We start from the raw sequence: 23,593 nt of genomic DNA on the forward strand, positions 1-23,593 counted from the left end.
TGAGGCCAAACTGCCCACACCAGAAGCAAGGGCTACTCCTCTCTTCGTCCCTCGGGGCATTGCACTGGACTTTAGTGTGGTGAAATTGGCCACACCGAAAGCAAGGGCTTTTGGAGGGTTCTGCAGCTCGCGGTGGCATCGAAGCCACAGCCATCGCGTTAGTGATAGCAGTCGCCAGGCCCTCATTAGTCAGCAGGGTAGATTTCTGTTTAACCAGCACATACCTAATAACCTCCCCTGGTGTAGAAATTTTCCCGGGAGCTGCACGAAGCAGGGTTTTGATATCCTCAAGAGACATTTGTTTGAGGCAGTCCATGATTATAGGGCCATGGACAGCTCTGTGTAAGTCTGACCCCTCAACCACCTTAATTAGCCTATCGGCAAACTCTTGAAAAGATTCGGTTGGACCCTGGGTTATTTCTGACCAAGGAGTGGAAGGCTCTGTGCTACGGCTGAACTTCCTGAAAGCTCCCATAGCCGCATCAGTAGTCGCCAACAATTTCCCTGGGTGCAGCTGGGCAAGTTGAGTACAGGGGGTGGCCATGTCTGCTGCAGATCCCGTAAGCCTCAGCATATCTGTGTCATGCACAGGGTGCCCTCGATCATCTAGTGCGGCTGCTACCACTCATTTAAACTCAGTTGACCATTCCTCCTTCCAGAGTGTGTACTGTACAGGTTTGAGTACCATATGCATAAGGTTCTCTATGTCGTAAGGGAGCATAGGACCTGATTCTGTTAGAGATTCTAACACATTCAGAGTCAGGGGTGATCTCAATCCTTTCTTCTCTATTAAACGTGTAACTCCTTTTCGGTCTAGTGGAGCCCACTCTGGACCTTCTTCCCCAATCACAACGGGGAACTCAGTAACTAAGCCTTTTTCTTCCGCCGCTTCCTTAATCTTCTGCCAATCAGTATCGCGCCTATCTCTTGCCCCCTCAGGAGGGGTATAATCTCTACTCTCCGCCCCCTGTGAGGGAGCAGACGTACCGCCCCTTTTTTCCTCCACCCCTTCCTTCGCCCCTATGGGAGAGGTAGTTTTGCAATGAAGGATACAGCAGCTGCCGGGGATACGGAGGCGGGGATTCCAGCTCTTGTGGTCAGGTGTTTCCACCCAGTAAGGGTGCTGACGGTTGGAGCCCGCCGTCTTGTTGTTTGCCCCCCTGACGTCCTTGCGGGTATGATCAGATCACTCGGTGCCATCTTTGTTGATCGCTCCCCCTCTGGACTCCTGCAAGAGAGGCTAACTCCCGGCTGGCACCTGCATTTCGCATCTGAATTAACCCCCTGCGAGCCCCCTCCAGGGTCCACTTGGTCAAGACCCCAAAGCCGCCGGGTGTCCTCCAATACCTTTCCTTCCTCCCTGGCAGTTTTCAGCACCCCTAGTATCAGTCCCCAAGTTTTTAGCTCCAACCCACCCTTCTGAGCACTCACAATATATTGTGCGAGTACGGAGGTGAGATCATCCCATCTCCGGTGATCAAAGATCTCTTGGGGGGCTTTAATCTCCCCCTCTTGTTCTAACTGGGGAATAATTGTGTGGGTATCCTTCTTAGAAGGAGCGTTCTTCCTGCAGTAATCTTTACAAAACTGAAGCAATACCTTAAGAACATGTTTCATAGTCAGCTCCCTGCCGTCACCTCGGGTTTGCGATCAATACTGCAGTCACCACGGTCTTCCACAGGCGCCCTGCCGTCACCTCAGATTTCAGCGCCACTGCAGGCTCCACTTGCACGCAATATCATCATCACCATGATCTTCTGCAGGGCTCCACACCGCTGCAGGCTAGTCAGGCTGTTGTCACCGCAGGTCTCGGATTTGTGAGCAATACCGCCATCACAATGGTCTTCCGCAGGCACCCTGCTTTAACCTCAGGTTTCTGCGCAGCTGCAGGCTGGGTGCACCGTCATCACCTCAGTTTAGCACCTGCTCAAAGGGCATCAAAACACAGTGTTCCTCACACAGGGCGTCATTTGTTGCCTTCTGCAACTGTGATCCTCGCTTCCTGTGTGACCCTCGCTTCCTGTGCGCACACTGACCAACTACCTGGTCAGGGCCAAATGACTGCAAACGCACATCAATATGATGAGCAGTAAAATGGGATTTTATTCACTACTGTGCACAGCTTATATACTTTTACTTAAACAATCATACCATTGTGTCTTACTCTGATTTGTTCGCACTGCATATTAACCCTTTTCCTTATTGGCTCCTATTGTCTCCTCATTCCTTTGCGTTCTCCTTCTTATCTTGTTTACTTGACAACAAGGTCAGTCTGTCAGAACATGATAGCACCCTCTCACTGTGCTTAGGGAAAGGCCTGTCCCATACATCACGTATCCCTGTCATACGCCTACTACAACACCTCTGCTTCTATTTCAGGATATCTCACAAGAAAGTAGGAATGTATACACGGACAAGTAATTTGAGTGCTTATTTTCTATTGAGTACACGGGGGTTTTATTTATTTTTTGTTTATTTGTTTGCTTAATTTGTTGGTTGGTCAGTTGTTTGTTTTGTTTTGTTTCAGGGGTTATGCTTTTAGCCCACCTTTAAGAATTTAATATTTATGCTGCTATTATTTGGGATTGGTTCTGTAAAATTTAACGTCATGCTTACTTGCTATTGAGATAGGTGTATGTTCCTTAGCAGTTCACTTCCTGAAACAATGGTCGTTCAAACAAGCATTTAAATAATAAATATCTAAAGAATGAGTAATCTTTCATAATCAAGCAAAAAGAATAAGTCACTTCAGGATTTTGTTTTCTAGTCCTTGGTAGGATTAACGTGAAGGTAAATGTTAAATTTCAGATTTATTTAGTGACCTAATTTAGATTTTTTAAAGATAATTGAAATAAAACTTTAATTTACTGGTACCTTAAACTACTGCTATTAAATGGGAATGTATGAGATAGCATATGGCTCAAAGTTAGAAAACAACTGTAACATCATACATTTGGAATCTGAAATTATTTATTTATTTATTTATGTATTGGCAGTGAAAACTGCTATTGGAGAAAACTACAAAGAGATGTGAGTTTTTTATCTTTCATTCACCGCATATTAAGAGATTTTTCTGAAGAACAAGCTACAGAAAGAATTAGTTACTTTGCTCAGTACACATAGGCAAAGTAGCTCACATGGGTTGAAACTACTTGACTGTGCAGTGCAAAGGCCGTGTGAACTCAGATGGACTCTTTTTTCTTTAAATGTCTTAAGTGAAAAGGCTTTTAGAGCCTGTTGGAGAATTTTAGAGCCTTTTCACCTACTCAAAATTGCAATATTCATGATCTATTGCAGTAGATGATAGAAAAATGAGATAGAGAGGTCCTCCATGAGCTCTTACTACTAGGCTTCCATTCTGGTATAAAAACATCAGTCATTACTGGAAAAGGAAAAACACGCTCAATATCTGCCTTTTTTTTTTTTTTTTTTTTCCATGAGCTCTCTGTGGAAATTGGTACCAGGGTTGTTTATCAGTGCCAAATGTGTCAGAATGAAGGGAACATGTCTTCACCCAGAATCTAGTTTTAGGATCTTCTTTTACTAAAGTTGCCAAGCAGTAATCAACGGGTGCCTACTTTTGACCCAACTCAACTATTACTTCTACTCTGACAGACTGTGTAGACCAAAAAAAAAAACCAAAAAAAAACCCAATAACTGAATGAGCTTCTCCATCTATGTCAAGTGATAATTTAGAATGTTAAAAAAGAACACATATTTCACAAAATATTAAAATTTTGCAGTTCTAGAATTGCAAAGTTCATAATTGAATCTAGACCATCATGAAATTTCTTCCTAAGGCATTTTCTTCTATCTAGGAATCCACTTCTGATTAGAACTTTAAATAAACAAACAAATAAATAAATAACTTACCTTACCTGCTATTACTTCTTTAAGACTGCTTCAAAATAGAGAAAGATGGAAGAAATAGAGAAACTTTCAGAATAGAAAATTAAAAAATAAAAAAGACTTTAAATTTACTATATATTTAGTCTTCCTAGCAATTGCAGGAACAGAGCATATACATTGTTTGAGTATGACACACTGTTCCTGGAGCAAAATTTTGTGTTCATGTCAATATTAAACAAAAGTCATTAAAACAGGAAAAAAAAACTTATTACTTTAATAAAACATAACAGTTTCTTCTGAACAATTCTTTTTTCATACTCTACTCAAAAACACTGTAAGCCTTTTACTTAGCCTCTTTCCATATTTTGCCACTGTTTAAAGTTGGTGAATAACCTTATCCCTCTGTGCCTACAACAGTAGAAGGAATTTGGAGATGCCTATAATATTTCATCCTAATTCATAAAAGAAATGCAGCCTAGAAATCCTTTCTCATGTCTACAAGGATCCCAAGTCTGATATCATCAGTAATATTTTTGTACATAGGAGAAAGATGACACAAAAATAATTAGGACAGTACAAGATATGCAAAGGTTCAGAACATTTAAAGGCTTTTTCTTCGCCCTCTTTCTTCCCCCCACCTCCCCCTAAGAAATAAATTTATTTTAATTTACATTTAGATTAGGTTCCAAGGAACAGATGGAAGGAATTTAAGTCAATTTGCAATATGAGACAGACATTTTAGTCAAGGGAAATAAATAAATAAATAAATAAATAGCAGCCTCTTTTTGGACAATTGTCTTCAGAATAATATGCATCGTGGAAAAAAATATATGTATATATCCATGGCCAGATGGGCTTCATGCCTTAGTGCTGACAGAATAAGCAAGAAATGCGGATAGAGAAACCTGTATATAGATTTATTTACAATCTCTTTAGAACAATAGCAAACTGACTGGCAAAGCTAAAACCTCCCTGTATTACAAAAAAATCAAGAAATTCTGTTAAACAAAACACTTATTTTGATTAAATCAGAATTGTGATGGGTCTCAGCCTAAGCTATAACTGACTTTCTGAGTCTGCTGGCATGCTGTAGATTCATCCATATGAAATGCAGATAGCTACTCATGAGTCTGAATCAGAAGCTGTTCCATCTCAGTTTCCCTTTCAAGTCAGTTGGAAGAGATAAAGCCTCTATCCAGTGATTCAGTGTCCCCCAAATTTCAGTTCATTTCTGACAGAGACCATTACCTTCCAGTGACTGTAGTGTTCTATAAGCTGTTCTCTAAGAACAGAAGAAAAATAATAATGAATATTAGCTACTGTATTATTTTCTATCCTGTCTTTCCTCATATGTAACACCATAGAATGAGATAAGTCATATAATAAATGGAACAGAGATAATACAAGCATTCATCATGGTTTCCTAAGGACACACTCTTCAACCCTCACTGGATAATGAATAATAATGTTAAGCAAATAGCCTGTCACAAGCAATATCACAATTTCATTTAGCTGTACAAATGAACGATAGCAGCACTGACTTCCTGCCATTGTCCATAACACTACAGAATGTTCCGGAATATGAGACATGTCCCTTTGGCAGCAGAAAGGGCCTTGGGTCTCCTGCAGATGGAAGTCCACTTCCTGTTCCAACATCACTTCTTAGAGATGTTTCTTTAATCTCATCTCAGGGGCTATCAAAAGTAGACACTACACAGCTTCAGCAAAAAACCTTTTCTATACATCTCTAGCCTCACTATCAAGAAATTTTCCCAATGTGTAAAGTAAATTTTCCCTATTGGATTTTAAAATATTTCTGTCTTTCCCAGTGTATCATGACTGTGAAAAAAATAAAGGTTATTACTTTCTCTGAAGACCGTAATCATGTCCTCCCAGGGAATTCTTCCGGGCTGAGCAGCATGCATTACATTCAATCTCTTCTCCTAGGTGATGAATTTTAGATTTCTGATTGCCCTCCTTCCCTATCTTCTCACCAATTCCTCATATTTTTCCCTAAACACAACATTTAGACTGAACAATATTCTAGTTGAGATCCAAAGCTGATCATGTTTTGTAAGAATGGTTTTTGATTATGCATCTCAGCATAATGTTTACATCTTTTTGGCACTGTCAAATCACTGAAAATATTTATCTAGTGTTCTATGAGAAATTTGTGAATTAATATTCTCATTTCTGTTGATTTGCTGTCTGAGCAAGAGATCTGTGTCCTGTATTTTCATAATTGTTTGCTCTATGCATTACACCCTGTGTTTGTTTCTATTAAAGAGAGGTATACTTTTTAACTCTTATCTCAAATTCAAGTTCACTTTGTGCTGTAATCATGTGCCATCTCTTCTGTTCCGGTGTCATCTACAAATTTAACAAACAGACCATTCAAATCACTAAGAAAAATATTGAATAGAACTAGATGCAAATAAATAGGAAACTAGATACATTGCTATGCAATCAGAAGATGAGAAAATTAACAAAGTCAAACTCTAAAGTTTACTTTTCCCTTTCTGCTCTTATTGGATTACTTTATAAGCTGTGACCTTATAAATATTAATATATACAATACCATTAGATGGCATTCAGTGCTGTATGGCATAGTTTCCAGGTTCTGCTGGACTAATAAAACCCTGATATGCACTGTAAGTGACTTCCTCCATGCAATTCTTTTAACCAGCTCTTAATACTCAATATGTAAATTGTATTTGTTTATATTGCCAATTTACCTCCTATTTAAACCACACTGGAATTTGGCCTGTTTAGTTTGTGCTAATCTGCCTTGAAGGATTTGGCCTACATCAGAGATGAGGAGGGAGGAGGGAAGAGGAGAGAAAAAAAAAAATGAATTACCTCTCAAACATTTTTTACACATTAAAAACATTAACAAAGATAAGCTATGTAAAAATGCTTTTTAAAATTTCTAATGCACTATCCGTTTTAAACACTTATTTCCAGAGGGTTAATTAGTGTGTAATTCTTCCAGCAAGAGGAAAATAATTTCCTACCAAGCTTGAATTTGGCAGAGTTTCTACATATACATCACGTTGTCATTACAGCTGAACTTATTTGTCTGATTTTACTTTCTTTTATTATCTAGTAGATACTTTTAAGGAACAATAACAAAAACAACAAAAGTAAAAAGAAAAAGTGAAGATTTCAGTTCATGTTTCTCTCTAATTTTTTGTGCAAAAAAATTACAGGTATCTTAAAAACATCAGTTCATAGAATCTTAATATATTCAAACTTGCTAAAAATATATTTATTAAGTCACTAACAAACAAGTTGCATTGGGTGGTATTTATTGTATCTCTTGGAAGCAAAACCACTAACAATGTTCATACTAAAGGTTTTTCTTTTTCTTCCAGCTTTGACTTTCAGCCTTCACTAATTAATTTTATTCATTTGCATCAGTCTTATTTCTTTTCCAAGCTTTTCTTAATAAAAACATTTCATTGTGTTAGAAAAACAAGTCAACAAAGAAATGTATTTTCCTAATATTTGTTCATTCCCTGTGAACTGAATGTGCTTCTGCATAGAAATGGACTTCTCATGTATTGTCTCTATAAGGTAGAGGACCACATTTCATCTGCTTCCAGCTTCAGCCCTCACAGAGAAAGAGCCAACTTCTGTGTTTCTGTGAGGCTCAGGCTAACTCAAGAGCTATGCAGTGCAGTGAAAAATAGAGCTGTGACAAATAAATAAATAAATAAATAAATAAATAAATAAATAAATAAATAAGAAACAGTTGTTATTAAAGGACTGGTTTTCAAATGGAGAGTACACAAACCAATTAACTTAATCTAGATCCAGGGGTAAAATGAGAAATCTCACAGATGGAGGTGCAGAAGTTATTTCATTGTCACTCCTGTTCATTTGGACAGTGAAGTAAGAAATCCAGCCTTGAAGAAGATGATGAAATTACAGATAGAAAAACAAGCATTGTAGCCTGAGTAGCACAGTTACAAGAAGATAAGAGACCAGAAGAAAAATCCCAATGAAAATGAAAATTTTCTGGACTAAACTTCCACAAGCACAAACTGTGATGGAAGAAATGAAAATAAGACTCAGGGACAAAAACAGAAGCAGATAAACTGAAATCACAGCCATGAGGACAATAAGGGTAAGTCTAATTCTCTTCCAGAATTGTCCTACAGATCAATAGTTGTACTTTCATCCTGTGAAGATAAGAAAGGAGGAAATAGTGAGAAATTATTTTCTTACCAGGACTTAAATGATTCCATGCTTCATGACCCATTACTGTACTAGTCCTTACTACTTTGTCTGCAATGCCATTTTGATTAGTTCCGAGTGGGAATCAGAATACCAGAACCTGCAGAAGTTCGACAAGGAGGAACTCACAGTTCAGAAAACACTATCCACATTTTCTCTATATGAGGAATTCCCCTATATTCTGGTTGGTGGACAGAATCAACCCATAAATCAAGCTGAATTCAATTTCTATTTTATTTTTTTCAGCTCACCTTTAATAAGAAAACAGGACATTCTAAAGCTTAGTCTAGGGCCACCATAGCAACACAGAGGAAAGGAGAAAAATAAATAAATAAATGAGGAGATATATATATATGCATTTAATAACAACTTGGAGACCTGAACAAAAGATAACATTTTTATTTTTAAATAGATCCTAAAATTGCAGTGTCCATAATTTTGTGACAACAGAGGTTTCCAAGTGTCCCATGTGGTAATAGGATCAGTACAAGAAACAACTGAGTTCAGTTTATGTACCATCAACAAGAAGGCAGGAAAAAAAATACACCCCACGGAGATTAAATTTGCTGATGATATGTAACAGAATAAGGAAAAAACAGTTAACACACAAAACAGAAGGACAACAGTAAAACTTTGAATGAACAAAAACAGATGTTAGTGTGCAATTTATACAGTTTAATGCGGAAAGAGGTGAGGCAGTAGATAATGAAGTTAAATAAAATAGCAGAAATAAGTAAAAAGATAAAAAATTCCAATAGACATCATACCACTAATATCATAAAAAGGGAAATCTCCAGAAGAGTGGAAAAACAACTCAAAACCATTAAGAGTGGTTGAGAAACTGTTATATACCAAAGGAAATAAAAATGCAAATGTACCAATGAGATGGGAGAAAATTCTGTGAAAGTTCTTCCAAGTCCACATTTTGTGAGAAGCACCAAAGTTCACTACGTTTTACAAACCTTGGATGACTGATGACTTCAGTACAACTGGTCTCCCAGAGAGCAGTTTTGATCTGACTATTTCTTATTCACAGCTCACTCAAAACTGGATTCAAAGTGAATCCAGGCAAAAGAAAGCAACGTGAGCTTTAAACACAAAATATATGCTTCATTGTTTCTGCAAACTGATGTTGTTCTCATATTTCTCTCTTCCTTATTTTAATCACATATTAAAAAAAATAATAAAGAATTCCTCCTTTTTATTTCTCTTTTGTTTCTTGTATTTGTGAATGCACATATTAACATAACTAAAAAATGCTTACAACAATAACAAGATGCCATTCCTATGTAGGATTTTGCAATTAATTTTAAAAGTGTTAAATTATCCTTTTATTTGAAGACAGTCATGTCATTCTCCTCCCAAACTAGTGAAAGAGATTTTGCCCACATGCTGGTGTCAAAAACAACACCCATTTTGCTGTTTGTTTGAAGACATTAACCTTGATTCTTTTCTGTCCTTTTGTTAGAAAAACCAGAAATCTCAAAGGGTGATGGCTCTAGTCTTTGTTATATACTGGCAAACAACATTAAGATTTCTGTAGACAAGTGAAAATCCTGAAGATTTTCAGTTCACCCAGTGAGTAAGCTTAATAGCAATTATTCTGCAGAATAAATGGAGCTGGCATTGAAATTGATATATTAAATGCACAGAACTTAGAATGAGCAATTGATCCTGGCAGTCAGAATTTCTTAATTTTTTTTTTTTTTTTTTTTTTTTTTTTTTTTTGGTGAATAAACTTGTTCATTAATATTGAAGCAAAGTTTGTTTTTACTGAGCTGGAATTTTATTACACATATATATCTGTTACACAACATTGACCATTTTTTCCTAGTCTTTTACATCAACATTTTCCCAAATTGCCTTACAAAAATAAAGAAACCAGCATAATTATTATATTTTATAGGATACAGAAAGGAAAAAAAAAGCTAAAGACAACAGGCAAGACATCACCATACACAAATCTCTGGAGTTTCTACTTAGTTTTCTTCCTTTTAGAGAATCAGTCTTTTTCCCTTAAATTTTTAATGAAATTATTGCTTATTTAATCCATGAAATCCATGCAAAATTTTACATTGCATATTACCTCCATAATTCCAAAAGTAGTGTTTCATTTTTTTTTTTCCATGGAAACTACAACAGATACTGTCTCACTCCAATCTACAGGAAGGAGAGAAGGTTTTTTTTAATATATGTGTGGCCGACAGTGAGATTAAGACACAATGGGTCAAATGTTAGCCCAATCAGTTTATTACAAACTCTAGTTGCTTAGGGAGATGGAGAAGAGAAGACATGTGATAGAAAAGATAGGAAATAAGAGCAAGGAGTCTTCATGTGAAGGAAGAGGGAGATGATAGTCATCACCATGGCTCCAGCATGGTTTGTAGTTCAGTCATTGATCTTCAGTAGTGGTGGGTCATTGGGTGGTGTTGTTCAGTTGACAACGATGACTGTAACTGACTTTCCAAAGGCATTACAAACTTATAAATAAGTCCAAAGTGGTTGAGTCAGCTCTCTTTGGAGTGGCAGCTTCTGTCTTTTGGATCTCAGCAGGAATTCCTTTTTTTCCCCCTATCTTCCAGGCCTTGCCAGAAGATAAGAAGGAGCGTGGAGGCACCAACTTGTATCTTGGCTTCACAGCATACAACAGTATCATCCCCCAATCTCCCGTAGCAAGTCAGAGTTGTTTGGTCACGGACCAGATCTTCTGCCAGTAAACAATCCTGAGCACTCTCTTCCGGAGGCAAACAGCTCCAAAGAAATGCTTTCAAATGTAAAATTGTCCAGACAGTGATGTTAATAGCCACACGGCAACATCCACCTCTCATCTCCTAGATAAGTCAGTCTTATCACAAGAAATGCCTCAAAAAGCAAGCTTTGAACCAAAAACAAAGAAAGATTCATACAGATACAATAAGCACAGTAATTCTGTTTGCTAAGAATCATAGAATGGCCTGGCTTGAAAAGGACCACAATGGTAATCATAGAGTTTCAAACCCCCTACTATGTTCACAGTGGCTAACCATTAGAACAGGCTGCCCAGAGCCACATCCAGCCTGGCCTTGAACGCCTCCAGGGATGAGGCATACACAACCTCACTGGGCAGCCTGTTCCAGTGCGTCACCACTGTATGGCAAACAGGTATACAGATTATAAGGTATACAGGTACAGGACCAGAGAGATCATCGGGTTTACAACGGAGTAAAGAAATAAAGAGCTTATCCGTGTTCTGGGCTCACAGAAGGGCTCCAAGGGGGATGATCTACAGATAGATCCTTCCACCTTGGGAGTCACCCTTTAAACGGGGTCTAGGAGGGGTGGAACGAGGCTCCACCCCGTCCGGTCACTCAGGTGAAATTGCATTCACCTATGCTCCTGCAGCTGACTCAGCACTTGTCTCAGGTGGTCAATCAGAGGTTCAGGCCGTGATTCAACAGTTCCCATACACACCATGCTCTTTGTGAAAAACTTCCTCCTATTATCTAGTCTAAACCTCCCCTGTCCCAGTTTAAGACCATTCACCCTTGTTCTATCACCATCTATCCTCACAAACAGCCATTCTCCCTCCTGTTTATATGCTCCCTTCAAGTATTGGAAGGACACAATGAGGTCTCCCCGGAGTCTTCTCTTCTCCAAGCTAAACAAACCCACGTCCCTCCACCTTTCTTCATAGGAGAGGTGCTCCAGCTCTCTGATCATCTTCAAGGCCTGCCTCTGGACCCCTTTCCAAGAGCTCCACGTCCTTCCTGTACTGGGGCTGAATGCAGTACTCCAGATGGGGCTTCACAAGAGCCGAGCAGAGGGGGACAATCACTTCCCTCTCCCTGCTGGCCACCCCTTTTTTAATGCAGCCCAGGACACAGTTGGCCTTCTGGGCTGCAAGCCCACACTGCTGGCTCATGTCCAGCTTCTTGTCCACCACGACCCCCAAGTCCTTCTCCGTAGGGCTGCTTGCAAGGAGATCTTTCCCCAGTTTGTACACGAGTTTGTATAAATAGCTGGGATTGCCCCAACCCAAGTGCAGCACCCTGCACTTGGCCCTGTTGAACCTCATTAGGTTTTCATGGGTCCACTTCTCCAGCCTGTCCAGGTCCCTCTGGATGGCTTTCCTTCCTTCCAATATATCGACTGCATTGCTCAGCTTGGTGTCATCTGCAAACTTTCTGAAGGTGCACTCGTTGTCATCGTCTATGTCATTGATGAAGATGCTGAAGAGCACTGGTTCCAAGACCAACCCCTGTGGGACACTGCTTGTGACCGGCCTCCACCCTGATACAGAACCATTAATCACAACCCTTTGGCTGCATCCAGCCAGCCAGTTCCTAATCCACTGAACAGCCCATCCTCCAAATCCACACCTCTCCAATTTAGAGAGAAGGATGTGTTGAGGGACCATGCCAAAGGCTTTGCAGAAGTCCAGGTAGATGACATCCACCACCCTTCCCCCATCCACCGAAGCCATTCACTCCACCATAGAAGGCCACCAGATAGGTCAGGCACGATCTGCCCTTGGTGAAGCCATGATGGCTGTCTCGAATCACCTCTTTGTCTCATACGTGCCTTAACATAGCTTCTAGGAGGATCTGCTCCACGACCTTCCCAGGCACAGAGGTGAGGCTCACTGGCCTGTAGTTCCCCGGAGTCTGCCTTTCTCCCTTTCTTAAAAATGGGAGTAACGCTTCCCTTTTCCAGTCACCAGGGACTTCACCAGACAGCCATGATTTTTCAAATATGATGGAGAGCGGCTCGACAACCACATCAGCCATCTCATTCAGAACCCTAGGATGGATATCATCCAGCCCCATAGACTTATATACATTCAGTTTCATGAGGAGGACTCAGACTTGTTCCACTGTTACAGTGGGACAGAAACCACTCCCCACACCCTCACCTAGAGGCTCATGGTCCTGGCAGACACCAGAAGCCTGACTGCCCATGAAGACTGAGGCAAAGCACCCATTGAGTACCTCAGCTTTTTTTGTCTGAGGAAGCCAGCTCCCCATTACCTTTCATCACAGGGGGAACACTCTCCTTGTCCTGTCTCCTCCTGCCTATTTACCTGTACAGCCCCTTCCTATTATCTTTCACATCCCTTGTCAAGTGTGCCTTGGCTTTCCTAATCCTATCTCTACACACGGAGACAACAGCCCTGTATTCCTCCCAGGTTTCACAACCCTGCTTCCACTTTCAGTACTTTTCCCCCTTTTCATAAGACAAAATCTCAGTTACAAAATCCAATTTTTCAACATAGTCACCATCATTAGCTCTGTGTTTTTGCCAGCAATGGCTGCATGAAATGCTTATCAAAACCTGCACTATTGTATGTAACATGCTGCTTCTGTCACTGCTGCTGTAACACACCATCCACTGCCTCACTGCCAGATATTAGATTAAACAAAGCAATTATTTCTCTTGTCAGTAGTTGGTGTTTTGTTTTTATTTTGTACAAAGTTGTGGTGGGTGCTTAATGATGTCCCTTTCATCTATTTTGTCTTCCTTCTCTTGTTCATCTTTAATGTAGATAAACAAAATCTTGTGAGTGTTATATTCCAAATATACTGCTTTAACTCTGTGAAGCAGTATATGAGTATTCTACTTGAAATGGTCAGATCAGTAACAAATTCTAAAAAACAACAACGAAAACCCTCCCTTTGGCAATACTCAGTGGTCATATAAAATTTGATAAGAACAGCAAAACTGTAACCATTTCTGAGGGGAAATTCTCAGATCAGTCTTTTTTTTTTTTTTTTTCCTAGTTGAGAAATAAGGCAAATCAAAGTAAAAATAGATCAAGAGAAGTAAAACCAGTGAAACCAAGGAACACCTTTCCTCTAAAGATGTTTGCTGCTTCTACCTTTCAGCTCAAAACTTATCCCTGCTGTGAACATCCAAATAAAAAAGAATTTAGCATAAATATCAAGACAAATGTATATAAAAATACTCCATTTAATACTGAAGATATAGAATACTGGTATGATATCTTATAACTTTAAAAATATTAGAGAAAAACATTGAATTTCTGACCCATAAATATGTCTGTGAAAGCCATAATTTGCTTTATTCTGCTTTAAACAACTTTCAGGATACTATGTTCTTTATTCATTTTCCCAATAGCTAAATTTTCTCTTTTTATTATGTATGATAATGTACATATAACTTGTATGATATACTACTGATAAAAATTGGATGATAAAGCTTAGTGTATTTTTACATGAACTTTTTATTTTAAGAGAAATTGGATACTTAACTTGCTCAGATGCATTGATACACTGCTAGTCACCTATTTATAACCTTGGGCACTTAAATGCTATTTAAAGTGCCACTGTAAATTTGTTTGAGTGAATGTAAGCCAAAGCACGAGAATGCTCACATTACTTGATAAAGGGTCAACTTCATGATTTAACTGTTGGCCTTGCATCAGAAACTTTGATCTAAAATTCCAGAAATAAATGAAAAGAAGAAAAAAGTTCATTTTATCCACAAAATCAAAAAAAAAAAAACAACAACAACAACAAAAAAAAAACCTAGATTCCTGTAGCCATTGACTCTTATAGAACCTCTTGCTCAATGGTTTCCACTACAATGTCCATGTGTTCAGTTAGGATATCAGTATCTTTTTCTTATTCCAACTCAGTAAATATGAGAAAACAGAAATTGACTGTTAAAGACAGAAATGGATCAAAACACAGAGGTCTAGAGCAGTTGTATTGAAGTTAATAATTACAACAGGAGAAAGTGATGTCCCAGTCTCAAACTCTCAAGCATTCCTCTATGCTTGAATATAGGGGAAAAAAACATAACAAACAAATACCATAGCCTCAGATTAAGTCATTACTAACCAGAGTAATGAGTTTGAAGTATGAAAGGAAAAGATTGGCACTCTCTACTGTTGATTTTCAAATGCCTGCAAACAAAGGCTTTAGACTAACGTCAAAGAAAAAATTGCTTATTTCTCTGTAGAATGCCAAAGACTTGCTTTCTGACTTCTGTTTTCTACTTTCTGTGCTTCTTTTGCTGCTGTCATTGTTTCAAGTAGAAAATGATCATTTTATTTAAATATATTTCTGCAGAAAAAAAAAAAAAGATAGATAGATAGATAGATAGATAGATAGATAGATAGATAGATAGATAGATAGATAGATAGATATGGGGATTTTAAATATGGTAGACTAGCGCTAAAATATCTGTCAAAATTTTGTCTCACACCCTGAAGTGGAAATCACAACCTTTTTTTGGCAGTCAATTTATCTCCTAATTATATCTTTTATCAATTTTGTAATTTAACAGTATCTCAAAAAAATGCTGTTAAAATTGATTTAAAATGATGAGAATGAAAAAAATATATATACATTTATTTGTATGTTGCTTTCAACTAAACATTAATAGGAAAATAAAATGACTTTATGTATTTTTAAAGCAGAAAATTTGGTAGCAATCTGTTTGTAGAGAAAAGAAAGAGGAAGAAAAAAGGAATTTCTCAATTAAGAAGTGCAATGTCTTCATTCCAAAAAGAATTTATAGTCCTCATATAATTTGCCTGAGACTCTAAGCCAGAGGCTTCTTCTATTCCCTGAATACTCACTCAGGCTACCATTTAATACTGATTTAACAACCACAAGAACAACTTTGCTATTTAAATATTTAACATTAAATTCAAATATGAAATAGCACTATGGAATTTGGATCACGGTCTCTGACACAGAGTAGCTTATAGAAAAAACTGAAGACATATAAGAGCAGAATTTATGAAGTCAAATGTTCAAAACGAAATACTGTTAGCAAAGGACGCAAAAATGGATTAAGGAAAAAATCTGAAATGTTTAAGAAACAAAAGGTTTCTCCTCAGCAGAGATGGTGGAAACAAATGGTAGATTGTAGAAACAAGGATGGAGTGCTAAATGAGTTTGTTGTTTTAGCTTTCTCTGGAAAGGCTGGTAATAGGAAGATACTTCAGACATCAGTAAGTGGGAAGGGAAGAAACAGGTCCCAAGAGAAAATTAAGATAGTCTAGATTAAAGAATACTGAGATAACTAGAACCTAGTCAGTTCCTCAATGCATGTTGGAATTTAATCTGTGCTGTTGAAATATCTGCCAGAAGAAGTACAAAGAAGCCTTTAGAAAATATTTTTGAAAACACATGGTTAACACCCAAACTGCACTTGGAAAGAGCAGTTATGGTCTGGAATTCAAAGAAAAGATATCCATGAAACTGCAGGCCAGGAAATTAGTCCTCCTTGGTACTGTTTGAAACAACATTAGTCTCTGAACACATTGGAACCTTCCTGTGTATCCCTAAAGAAGAAACAAAACTATTTTGTTCATCACTCAGGAGAAAGAGGATATATCCCTGGTGGTTTGGGGAACTCATGTCCTGATCCAGCAGATACTAGAGTCAAAGGGAACTGTGGACTTCCATGGGCTTTCCATCAGTGTGTCTTGGAGCACTATGAATGAGAATGAGAAGGGGATTATGAAGGTAAACAGAAGCTGAAATTTTTCAGATGATTTTCGTAGGTCCAGCAGAGAAGATTACAGAAAGCAAAGATAAAGGTACGAATACATTGATTTAGGTGGTTTAATAACTTAAAGCTTATCACACAGCATAAATATATATTTTAATTTTCTTCTGGCTTAGGCAAGACAATAAAGAAAGAAGTAAATAGCTTAACAGGGGATGGTTTTGAGCGCATCTTAAACAGGATGCCATTCTTATTATTCATCTAAAATGAATAGAAAGGATCCAAAAACAGAGCATCTGTATTCACTCAGACTTAAATACCTTTAAGAAGTTTATGTCAATTGTCATTACACAAGAATGTGCGATCTAGATTCTTAAAAGTGAGAGTAAAATAATAGAAATTGTATAATTATTATACTTTGGATTCCTGACATTTTAGCAACATGAGTGTGAAAATACATTCAGCTCACTTGTAGACAGAGTTGCATACCTAATTTGCAAGCATTATGAAGGTTACATGTATAGGTTGAATAATTATATACACACACAGCTATCATTTGACATTTGCTCACACAATTATCTAATCTGTGCCTTGAATTATGGGCCCAGCTTGAATGTGCCTGACACTTGCTGTCAAACAGTATGAAGTTCACAGACATTCCTGAGGTCCTGTGCTTTAACTAGTAACTTGACAAAGAGACTGTGTTAACTTTCTCTAGAGATAGTTTGTAACTTCCAAAGATCTCATCTGAAAAGAAAATGCAAAACTGTCTTAATACAGTACAGATATTGTGAAATCAATGAAAACAATCTTTTCAGGATACATAAAATGTAGAAGCATTAACAACATTATTTTACTACAAGTTTGGTGAATAATAAGTCCTGAAATGTACATAAACAAGTTACTTGGAGAATACAAGAAAAAAACAAACAAACAAACAAACAAAAAAACATTTTCATTACAATACTCTGCTGGATATTATATTGGTCCTAGAACACTCACAGTTTTTTTACTATGGTAGAGGATATAGTCTAAGGAAGACAAACCTGGCTCCTCAATCCTGTGTGTGTAAAGTTTGGAAAAAGGCTTCACTTGTCTTATTAGGAGCATTATACTGGTTGATGAAAAGAGAAAGAGACATCATTAAAATCTGTTTGCATATTTTGAACACACTTGGGCAGTCATTGTCACTTGCCACCATATTGGTTTCCTTAACATTTCTTCAGTTTTAGCTAATAGTAAGCCTTAGGCCAGCTGAACGTTCTGAGGATGTGCAGTTCACTTTCAATGAACTTAACTTTTGAACTTCCAAAATTTGACATGTACCTCTTTTATTTTTTCTTCCCCTCTGATTTCCTGGAAACTAACACCATGCTGAGATATTGTGCCCCATTCTAGGCAACATTATTTCAAAAAGAAAAGGCTGATTAGAATGGATTCAGAGAAAAGCAAGAGAATTATATAAAAGGACTGGTAAAAAAGATGGCCAGTTTGAAGAAAGATTAACAGACCCTGTCATATTGATTCTAGGGGGAAAAAAAAAAAAACAAGAGAGAGAGAGAGAGTGAGGAGAGACACACAGTATCTTTCTACAGATATGTAAAGACAAATTGCAACGAGAGGAGGAATTAATATTTTCCCTGGCCTGTGAATAGTAGGAGGTAACTGGTGATTTCCTGCTACATCAGGATATATATGTTAAATATCAAGCTCTCTGAATAACAGAGAACTGTGTTTGAATGTGTGCTTGCTAAATCTGTTTTGGCACTATTTACCTCTTTTTTGCTTGTTTTTGTACAATAATTCTGACATGTATTTTCTCCTAAGAATGTTAGTAAAAAGGTGAGTATTATCAGGAACAGAATATGCACACAAAATGAATGATAAAGGATGTGTTACTGTGTACACTGTGGGACCAATAGAAAGCATGCATTTGTGTTCAAATGCAGAACTACTTATGCTAAAACTTTAGCATGAGTTTTTGTTTAAAAACACATCACTTATTTGAGTAAAATGGCTTGGCTCTTACACACAAAGACTGAAATTAGCTTCTCTCTCCTAGTTTATCCTTTAATAAATAAGAAAAGGAAGTTCATGTCTAAAGTGTACAGTGAGTGTCTTCTCCTTAAAGACAACAAAGTCAGAAGGTCTACTTTTGATCATTTTTACTATACAGTAAACTGGTTAACCTTGATGGAATTGGTCTCAATTCATGTTTCACAAGGATCAAGATTAGACCAGTCTTTCTCAATCTATTCATTACTTAGAAATTGTCTCCTAAAAGATGTGAATTAGCACATGTTAATTACACTCACTAAGGAACTAGAAAAGGTTATCCAGGGCTCCATCCAACCTGACATTCAGTGCCTTCAGGGATGAGGAATCTACAACTTCTCCGGGTAACCAGCTTCAATGTGTTGCCAGTCTGAGTAAAAATCTTCCCACTAATATCTAATATAAATCTCCTTTATTTAAAAATCTTCCCCTTGTCCCATCATTATCAGAACATGTTAAATTATGACTATAAAACTTACTTGAGTATTGGAGGGTATCTTAGTTTTAAGTGGGATGGAGTGTTTTCTTCAGAGTGACTGGTCTGTTGTTATGTTTTGGTTCTAGGAGTAAAATCATATTGATAACACATCAATAAATAAATAGATGCTGCTAAGCAGTGTTGCACAGGGCCAAGGAGCTAGGAGGGAACAGAACTAGGACAGCTGACTTAAACTAACCAAAGGAATATTCCATATCATATGACATCACACAGAAGGACTTCTGAAGGGGGAGAAGGCTCATCTGGTTTTCTTCTCTGTCTCGGGCGATTAGCTGGGCATCGGTCAGTGAGTGGTGAGCAATTATTTGTGTATCACTTGCTATACACATTCATATATATATATGTATATACATATATTGTCATAACTATTGCTTTATTCCTTTTCTCAGTCTTAATAAATAGTTTCATCTCAACCCATGAGTTCTGTTTTTGTGTGGGTTTTTTGTTTGTTTGCTTGTTTGTTTGTTTGTTTTCCTGATTGTCTCCCCCATTCCATCAGAAAGGGGAGCAGTGAGCAAACTGTGTGGTGATTAGCCACCTGCAAGATTAAACCACAACAGTCATTCTGTGGAGTGACCTCTTGGCTCCTGGAGTTGGAGGAAATGCAGAATGTATCACAGAAGTTAGAGCAACTACAGGAGTCACTGCAGGAGTAACCACAGGGCTCACTGTGAGGGCTGGAGTGACAGCAGAGTCTGTCATAATGCTCAGAGCAACTGCAAGTCTTGTTGCAGTGATTAGAGCTGTGGTAGCACAGCAGTGATTAGAGCTGTGTGGTCTAGCACAGGAGTTGGAGGGTCTGTTGCATTGTCATCAGGTCCAGCAGTATTTTTGTCCACTGTAGGATGCTGAATAGTGTTGTACAGAGCTTGGCAGGAATAGTCCAGGCCCCAGCACACTGCAACGATCTGTGCCACTTTAGGATTGCTGGGATAACATCAGACATTTCCCAAATATTCTACTAGTTTTTCAGGATTATACAGTTGTCCAGAGGTGTGTTATCAAGAGTGTTATTCTCCTAGAACCAAAACATAGCATCATACCAAACACTCTGAAGAAAACAATTCCATCCCTTCTGAAACTGACAGAAGGTCACAATGACTCTTCTCTTCTCCAGGTTGAGAAAGCACAGCTCCCTCAACCTTTCCTCATAGCTAAGATGGTCTAGATTTCTGATCATTTCTGTGGACATACTTTGGACCCACTCACACAGGTCTACATCTTTCTAGTGCTGAGTGCCACAGATCTGGATGTGGGAATCTAGACAAAGCCTCAAGAGGGCAGAATAGAAGGGGGGTATCACTTTACAGGATCACAGAATCACAGAATGGCCCGGGTTGGAAGGGACCTCAAGGATCATGAATCTCCAACCCCCTGCCACAGGCAAGGCTACCAACCTCGCCGTTTAATACTAGACCAGGCTGCCCAGGGCCCTATCCAACCTGGCCACGAACACTTCCAGGGATGGGGCATCCACAAACTCTTTGGGCAGCCTGTTCCAGCACCTCACCACTCTCCTTGTAAAGAACTACCCCCTGACATCCAACCTAAATCTTTCCTCCTTTAACTTAAACCATTTCCCTTTGTCCTACTGTTATCTACACTTTCAAAGGTTTATAGGCACCTTTTAGGTACTGAAAGGCTGCAATTAGGTCACCCCGCAGCTTTCTTTTCTCCAGGCTGAACAAAACCAGTTCCCTCAGCCTGGCTTTGAAGGGGAGGTGCTCCAGATCTCTGACCATCTTTGTGGCCCTCCTCTGGACCCTATCTGACAGCTCTCTGTCTTTCTTGTACTGGGGGCTCCATACCTGGACACAGTACTCCAGACGGGGCCTCACAAGAGCAGAGTAGAGAGAATCAGGGAATCACCTCCCTGTCCCTGCTGGCCACCCCTCTTCTGATGGAGCCTAGGATACCACGAGCTGCAAGAGCACACTTCTGGCTCATGTTCAGTTTTTCATCCATCAGGACCCCCAGGTCCTTCTCTGCAGAGCTACTCTCCAGGACTGTTCCTCCCAGTCTGTATATATGCCTGGGATTCCTCCTGCCCAAGTGCAGAACCTTGCACTTTGTTGTATTGACCCTCATTAGATTCATCCAGGCCCACCTTTCAAGACTGTTGAGGTCCCTCTGAATGATATCCCTTCCTTCCACCATGTGAACCCCACCGCTCAGCTTGGTGTCATCAACAAACTTGCTGAGGGTGCACTCAATTCCATCATCAATGTCATTGATAAAGATGTTAAAGAGCACTGGTCCCAAGACAGACCCTTGGGAGATGCCGCTCATTACCAGCCTCCACCTGGACACAGAACCATTAATCACTACCCTCTGTCTGCAGCCTTTCAACCAATTCCTTAGCCATTGAGTCCAGCCATCCAATCCACATCCCTACAATTTGGAGAAAAAGGGTGTAGGAGGGGACCATGTCAAAGGCCTTGCTCAAGTCCAGGTAAATGATGTTGGTCGCCTTCTGTTTGTTCACCAATGCTGTCACTCCATCATAGAAGGCCACTAGATTGGTTAAGCCATGCTGGCTGTCTTGGATCACATGCTCATTTCTCATGTGATCAAGCATGTCAACCAGGAGGATCTGATCCATCATATTTCCGAGGTACAGAGGTGAGACTCACTGACCTGTAGTTTTCTCTCCCAGCTGACTACTCCTCTTTTAATGCAGCCCAGGATATTGTTAGCATTCCAGGATACAAGAGCAAACTGCTAGTTTATGTTCAGATTTTCATCCACCAGGACTCCCAAGTACTTCTCCCTTCTCTGTGGAACTACACTCAAGGAGTACCTGGCATTGCCCCAACTCAAGCACAGCAACTGGTTGAACCTCATTACGTTATTGTGGGCCCACTTCTCAAGCTAGTTCATGTCCCTCAGGATGTTATTCCTTCCTTCTACTGTGTCAGTTGAACCACTCATCTTGGTGTTTCAGCAAACTTGCTGAGGGTGCAGTTGATCCCACTGTCTATGTCACTGACAAAGATTTTGAAGAGCACTGGTCTCAAGACTAACCCCTGGGGAAATGCCACTCAAGACTAGCCTTCATTTGGAGACTAGTCATCAACCTCCATAGATCCACTGACCACAACCCTCTGGCTGTGACCATCCAACTAATACTTTATCCATCAAACAGACCAGCCTTCAAATCCATATCTCTCCAATTTAAAGATGAGGATGTGATGCAGAACCATGTCAAAAACCTCGCACAAGTCAAGGTATACACCATCAGCTGCCTTTCCTTTTTTCACCATTGCCATTATACTGTCACAGAAGACCAACAGATTGGTCAGGCATGATCTGCCCTGGGTGAAACCATGCTGAGCATCGTGGATCTTCTCCTCATCTTGTATGTGCCTTAGCATATTTACCAGTAAGATATATTCCATTACCTTCCCAGGCACAGCAGTGAGGCTTTCCAGGCTGTATTTGCCTCAGTCTTTCTTTCTTGAAAACAGAAATCCAGAATCATAGAACTATATAATGTCTTGGGTTGGAAGAGATGACAAAGATCATCAAATTCCAATACCCCTGCCACAGACAGGGTTACCAACTGCTAGATCAAGTACTAGATCAGATTGCCGACAGCCCCAACCAACCTGGCCTTAAACACTTCCAGTGATGGGGCATCCACATTTTCTCTGGGCAGCCTGTTCCAGCACCTCACCACTCTTTCAGTAAAAACTTCCCCGACATCTAATTTAAATCTCCTCTTCTTTAGTTTAAAATTATTCCATCCTGATTTATCAGTATCTACCTTTATAGATACCTTTCTTCCTGTCTATAATGTCCTTTAAAATACTGGAAAGCCACAGTGAGATCTCGCCACAGCCTTTGTTTTTTTTTCCAGGCTGAACAAGCCCAGTTCGTTCAGACTGTCTTTATAGGAGCAATGCTCCAGCCTTTTGATCTTCATTGTTGCCCCGTCAGCAGCTACTTCACCTGACAGCCATTACTTTTCAAATTCTTGGGAGAATGGCTTGGCACCCACATCAGACGATTCCTTCAGTGCACTATGAGGCATGTCATCAGGCTCTATAGTCTCGAACAAATTTAGAGCCATGAGGCCATCTTGGACTTGCTCTTCTCTTACAGAGTGAGAGATTTTGCTCCCTCTATTCCTGTCTAGAGGTTGAGGGACATGAGAGACACTGAAGGACTAGCTTCCAAAGGAGACTGAGAAAAGAACTTTCTGAGTACCTCAGCCTTCTCCATGTCTGCTGTAGCCAGTTCTCTTTGGTATGTCCCTTCTGACCAATGTACCTGTAGAATTCCTTCTTGTTATTTTCCACATCCCTTGCCAAATGCAATTCCATCTGTCTTGGATTTCCTGATCCTATCTCTGCATGTCCCAATGGCATCAACATGTTATTTTCAGGCCACATGGCCCTAAGTCCAGAGCCTACAGAACAGAATCATATTAGAACACAATTTTGTGTCTATATCACTCAGCCATGCGATTCTATACCTTAACATTCACCT

The sequence above is a fragment of the Gallus gallus genome, chromosome Z (assembly GCF_016699485.2).
Source record: "Gallus gallus isolate bGalGal1 chromosome Z, bGalGal1.mat.broiler.GRCg7b, whole genome shotgun sequence".
NCBI lineage: Eukaryota > Metazoa > Chordata > Aves > Galliformes > Phasianidae > Gallus > Gallus gallus.